Here is a 7,106-nt window from a genome sequence, read left to right as displayed (position 1 = left end):
TTCACTGGTAAAACGTGATGAATGCGGCCAACATTTTCTATTCATGGAGGCTAGACTGTCCTGCAAAATCATCCTGTTGTCCTGCATTTGGGTATTTTAAACGTGGAGCTGTGACACACTCAACCCACACTCACTCACCCACTCACACATAGCATTACATTAGCAAAGCGGCAGACATCTGCTTAGAGAAGCCAAGAAGTCAAGTGATTGACAATGCCTACATTGTTGCTGCCATATGTAGTAGTAATCTCACTTACAGCTTAGTGGTGAAGTACCATTCTTATATAATAACCTGAGGGCCTGCTGAAGCCTTTATAGATCAGGGTCTGTATTCCTAAAAAAAAGTGTCTCAGAGTAGGTGTACTGATATAGGGTCGGTTTTCCCTTTCAGATCATAATGAATGATAATACGGTGCTGAGATGTTTTATGAATATGGGACCAGTGGTTTGTACTGTAACCAGACCTGTTAGTAGCTTAGAGAAAGAGTGATCCTGATCCTCAAGCCCAAGGGGGAATTCTGTTCCTGCAGGGCCAATCTGTAGCCTGGTTTTCATTTTCATCCCATTTCCTCCATGTTAATGTCTTCAATTATATATTTACCTGCCTTACATCCAGTCCTGTGTGCCTATTGTTTACAAGCTAAAGTATGGGCCACAGAGGATATCATATCTGGTAACAATTTTGAGCCTCAGACAAACTGGAGCATGAGCGTATAAACAGTCCTGTGGAGTTTGAGTTTAAGGGTTGAGCCCCTGTCCCTCCTTTTTCAAAGACCTTCAATTCCCTTAGACAAGTTTGTGTTTGTGTTTCAACATACTGCCATGCCAGCTGCTGGTAAAATAGATACAGGCTATATAGAGATATAGGCCATATAGTGTTGTGTGTCTGTAGGTCTGTACCATCCCTTTGTTACCTCTCGTCCCCTGCAGCATGGTGAGAGGGACAGGGCTGGTTTGGATCAATTCCTCCTCAATTTAGTACATTTGGGAATTGAACTGACCTTCAATTCATGAATTCATGATAGATCCTCATAGAAAATTACAGGTACTTTTAAATTAAATTCTTATTCATTCATCACTTCCTAAACTGATTGAATTCAAATGTAATTGTAATGTAAATGCAATCACTGCCTCATTGCCTGCATCCGCTATGGGTCCACGGTCAAATGACCACCCCTCATCATTGTCAAACGCTCCCTAAAACACTTCTGCGAGCAGGCCTTTCTAATCGACCAGGCCCGGGTATCCTGGAAGAATATTGACCTCACCCCGTCAGTCGAGGATGCCTGGTCGTTATTTAAAAGTAATTTTCTCACCATGATAAATAAGCATGCCCCATTCAAAAAATGTAGAACTAGGAACAGATATAGCCCTTGGTTCACTCCAGACCTGACTGCCCTTGACCAGCACAAAAACATCCTGTGGCGGACTGCAATAGCATCAAATAGTCCCCGCGATATGCAACTGTTCAGGGAAGTCAGGAACCAATACACGCAGTCAGTCAGGAAAGCAAAGGATAGCTTTTTCAAACAGAAATTTGCATCCTGTAGCTCTAACTCCAAAACGTTTTGGGACACTGTAAAGTCCATGGAGAACAAGAGCACCTCCTCCCAGCTGCCCACTGCTCTGAGACTAGGTAACACGGTCACCACCGATAAATCCATGATAATCGAACATTTCAATAAGCATTTCTCTATGGCTGGCCATGCTTTCCTCCTGGCTACCCCAGCCCTGGCCAACGGCTCCGCCCCCCCCCCTGCAGCTACTTGCCCGAACCTCCCCAGGTTCTTCTTCACCCAAATCCAGATTGCAGATGTTCTGAAAGAGCTGCAAAACCTGGACACGTACAAATCAGCTGGGCTAGACAATCTGGACCCTCTATTTCTAAAACTATCCGCCGCCATTGTTGCAACCCCTATCACCAGTCCGTTCAACCTCGTCCAAGATCCCTAAAGATTGGAAAACTGCCGCGGTCATCCCCCTCTTCAAAGGGGGTAACACTCTAGACCAAAACTGTTATAGACCTATATCTATCCTGCCCTGCCTCTCTAAAGTCTCGAAAGCCAAGTTAATAAACAGATCACTGATCATTTCGAATCCCACCGTACCTTCTCCGGTGTGTAATCCGGTTTCCGAGCTGTTCACGGATGCAACTCAGCCATGCCCAAGGTACGAAACAATATCATAACCGCCATCGATAAAAGACAGTACTGTGCAACCGTCTTCATCGACCTGGCCAAGGCATTCAACTCTGTCAATCACCTTATTCTTATCGGCAGACTCAACAGGCTTGGTTTCGCAAATGGCTGCCTCGCCTGGTTCACCAACTACTTCGCAGACAGATTTCAGTGTGTCAAATCGGAGGGCCTGCTGTCCGAACCTCTGGCAGTCTCTATGGGGTTGCCACAGGGTTAAATTCTCAGGCCGACTCTTTTCTCTGTATAAATCAATGATGTCGCTCTTGCTGCGGGTGATTCCCTGATCCACCTCTACGCAGATGACACCATTCTGTATACATCTGGCCCATCTTTGGACACCTTCAATGCCATACAACACTAATTCTGTGGCCTCCAACTGCTCTTAAACGCTAGTAAAACCAAATGCATGCTTTTCAAGCGGTCGCTGCCCGCACCTGCCCACCCGACTAGCATCACTACCCTGGACGGTTCTGACCTAGAATATGTGGACAACTACAAAACCTAGTGTCTGGCTAGACTGTAAACTCACCTTCCAGACTCATATTAAACATCTCCAATCCAAAATGAAATCTAGAATCGGCTTTCTATTTCTCAACAAAGCCTCCTACACTCACGCCGCCAAACTTACCCTAGTAAAACTGATTATCCTACCGATCCTCGACTTCGGTGATGTCATCTGCAAAATAGCTTCCAATATTCTACTCAGCAAACTGGATGCAGTCTATCACAGTGCCATTAGTTTTGTTACCAAAGCCCCTTATACCACCCACCACTGCGACCTGTATGCTCTAGTCAGCTGGCCCTCGCTACATATTAGTCGCCAGACCCACTGGCTTCAGGTCATCTATAAGTCTATGCTAGGTAAAGCTCCGCCTTATCTCAGCTCACTGGTCACGATAACAACACCCACCCGTAGCACGCGCTCCAGCAGGTATATCTCACTGGTCATCCACAAAGCCAAAACCTCCTTTGGCCGCCTTTCCTTCCAGTTCTCTGCTGCCAGTGACTGGAACGAATTGCAAAAATCGCTAAAGCTGGAGACTTATATTTCCCTCACCAACTTTAAACATCAGCTATCTGAGCAGCTAACCGGTCGCTGCGGCTGTCCATAGTCCATCTGTAAATAGCCCACCCAATCTACCTACCTCATCCCCATACTGTTTTTATTTACTTTTCTGCTCTTTTGCACTCCAGTATCTCTACTTGCACATAATCATCTGCTCATTTACCACTCCAGTGTTAATCTGCTAAATTCTAATTACTTCGCTACTATGGCCTATTTATTGCCTACCTCCTCACGCCATTTGCACACACTGTATATAGACTTTTTTTCTATTGTGTTATTGACTGTGCGCTTGTTTATTCCATGTGTAACTCTGTGTTGTTGTTTGTGTTGCACTGCTTTGCTTTATCTTGGCCAGGTCGCAGTTGTAATTGAGAACTTGATCTCAACTAGCTTACCTGGTTAAATAAAGGTGAAATTAAATTTAAATTTAAATTTTAGCGGCTGTCGTGCCTACAGAAATCAATACATAGATGGTATTGTCATATGTACAGGTAGGCTTCACAGTTCATTGAATTGCTTACTGGTGGCAATCTTATTCACTCATCATGGGGCTATGTCTTTTGTATTATGTCATGTGATCTAGCACGGACCTAGGACATGTTTGCAGTCTTTGTTTGGTTTTAGGTGTGTAGCCCACGGGTTGTGCTGTTTCCTCTCCCCTTGCTATTGCTCTCTCCTCCCTATTTATGTATTTTAATGTATTGGACGCCGTAAAACACCAGCGTGGTTGTGCCCTGCCTGGCCGTGAAAACCCCCGTCCACTGGTCTACACAGGCCGATTGCTGCTGTGCTGCTCACAACTATGGTTGCGTAAGAGTGGAAGCGAACTACAGGGAACCCAGCTTGTCGAACAACCTCGCCGACACTCCATCGCTAGCAATCATGGTTTGGTATCGTATAATAATCAGAGACTACATGTTTCCTTAAGTCTGTAAGCATAGTCATTCATATTTGACATTATAAAGTTGTCTTACATGCATAATCGTAGCCTATTTCCACAAGTGGTGCTTTGCAATATCAAGGTCATTTTATCAATTGAGTTTTCAGTGATTAATATTCATCCATGCTTTATGAGCTCAGTCCTGACATTAACTCTCATCACTCTAGGGATTATCATTTCATTTGTATTTCGTTTTGTCATTAAATGTCTTCTGCAACCACTTGAAAATCTGTTCCATCTTGAATAATTCTGCATTCTCCAGTCTCCTAGCACAAACCAAATGGCAGGGTGGGGAACGACAGTTATATATCAATTAAGAACTGTGGCTTTCAGCTCCAGTTACGTTGCCTGTAGACTATTAATGCAAATTGCATTAATGTTGCAAGTGGAGCTTCAGTTTCTAAGAACCGGGTTAGATCTTGCCTGAACTGACTCTATGCAAGCTGCAAGCTTCAAAACATCCAACCCAACTGACAAAGATTGGTTTCAGTCACCAACTTCTGTTTGCAAATTAAGGCTACCCAGTAATGGGTTCCACCAAGTTGGTTTTCTTTACTGCTAGCGTGCACCTGCACATTCTTGCTTAGCACTCGCAACACTTTTATCAAGGTGCCTTTCATGGTTGGTCCTACAGTTTCTATGGTCATGTTGCAACAGTGCCTTGACGATCTCAACATGTCATTATCTATTAGACATCTGTCCCACTGAGACGTGTTTTACTACGGATGCTTCCCCTCCGTGTCCTTTTGGGGATTTTCAGGATCAGCCGTCTGCAGTGCATTGCCCTTAACCTAGCGGATAGGAGTGATGACTTGGTAACCAAAAGGTTGCTGGTTCGATCCCGAGCTGACTAGCGTACAAATCTGCCAGTGTGCCATTGAGCAAGGCACTTAACCCTAATTGCGCCTGTAAGTTGCTCTGGATAAGAGTGTCTAGTAAAATGTGAAGAAAAAAATATGTCAATGTAAAGACAGAGGGCCTTAAGTCATAGGCCTAGTGACAGGAAATCACTATAGCCTCACTCTTAAGCATTACAAATTGGGTTCCTGTGGTACTATCATAATAGTTACACTCAATCCTGTCTTATGCTAATATATATTCACGCTCGACCCGGCTCTGCTCCTCATTACAACCCTCATCCAAATTCTGTTTCTCTTCTTCTTTTCTCAAGTGATATAAAAGGTGTTATCTTTCACCTCAACACTACACTAGCATGACCAGGTGGCTGGTCATGCTCTGCCTACACCTCATATCTTAGGCCCAATCTATTGGTCATCCTCCGTGCACATTGGTCCTTTTACCATAACTATCAATAGCTACGTTAGTTGGTGAGTATCCAATTACACTCATGTATATAGCGGTGGCGGTCATTCATTATGCCACCATATGTAACAATGTGAGACACTCAGCAGGCCGGCATTGGGTCAGACGCACTTTGGCACGTGTCCCTATCGCTTCATATTACCGCATGCATGACTGGGTTTGAAGCAAAGCAGGTGACTCATTTTATCATAGAAATCGTATTACAGCATGTGTGGTTGAGTTCTACGTACAAGCATATGTAGCATTTCATCTAAACACATCCGAAAATGTTTGATTCCTGGCGCTTAGCGCCATGCTTTATTGACAATTTGAATATCATTTCCATTACAGCATAATCTCGCTCATGTTCTATTTCTCGCATGCATCTCGTTTACATGTAATTAATGATTTTCATTGTTTTCAATCTTTAGATCCAATTGTTGCTTCATTGCGTCCCTTCTCCCTGGTAATTAACTTATATTCTCTTTGGGGGGGTTTCGATGCCAGCCCCGCATAAGGCTACCTGCCATCACACCATCTGGCTCCGAGGATCTTCCCACTGAGACTAGGCCATTCCAAAAACTATTTAATAAAATGTCATATTGCATTCCGTCTTTGCTGTTCATTCAGTTAAGCCTGTACTTGATTGGAATGTAGTTTACAATCAGAAAGGCTGGTCAGAATGGTTGTTTAACTTCATAACAGTAAGCAGGACATAATTATCTTTGTTTCCCATTCTGCGGGCATAGTGGGAATGAATACAACCGTATCATCAGCATAGTGCCTTGTTTCTTCTTTTCTTCCCTGTGCGGAATGTAATTCATCTAGTTACCTGTAGCCTATAAGCCCGGCACAATAATGCATAGTCCTCACTCTTGCTGTTCAACCTATGGGATCACTCTTCCAATTATCACCTCCTGGTGTAAATCTTGGGATCTATTTATATGGAATCTTACCCTCATTCTCTCACCATTTGATAAACATCCATCTCCACACCACCTCCACCAGCTATAATAACCTTAATTGGAACTCCTTTCCCCCAGCGGGGGGGGGGGGGGCTACCTGCCATCACATCATCTGGCTCTTACAATCTTCCTTCGGGGACACGGTAATTCCGAAAAATCATTTAAGAAAATGTCATATTGCATTCCATCTTTGTTGTCCTATTTTTAGCCCGTCACTATACTCTATGTAGGAAAAGAGAGAGTGATCAGTTTTCATTGGCATGGCTCAAACACAGAACCTTGCCTTTGCGTTGTTGTTAGACACCTGCAGAGTGGCCCTAAACACTGTCTAGAAGAGGGGTCTCCAGCTATTTCTCACATGCAGCTGTAGTCACACCAGCTATACCACCATCACACTGCCCACCGGTAGTGTTCGGAGCACTCTCAGGTTCCATCTCATTGACTCCTTAAATGACCACCTGGAGCAGAGCTGAGAAGCCCTCAGGAGAGCTCAGTGTGGGGGTTTGTTGACAGTGTGTAAAGGTACCCAGACTACCCACCCGCCCAGTGGTCCAGGCCAACAAAACACTGCTTCATGAAAATCCCTCTGTGAGTGATTCAACCTGCCATTGATTTCAGAGGCACTGGGTAAACAC

Source organism: Oncorhynchus kisutch, linkage group LG4, assembly GCF_002021735.2.
Source record: "Oncorhynchus kisutch isolate 150728-3 linkage group LG4, Okis_V2, whole genome shotgun sequence".
Taxonomy (NCBI): domain Eukaryota; kingdom Metazoa; phylum Chordata; class Actinopteri; order Salmoniformes; family Salmonidae; genus Oncorhynchus; species Oncorhynchus kisutch.
The sequence above is the reverse complement of the archived record's forward strand: the minus strand, read 5'-3'. Positions refer to the sequence as shown.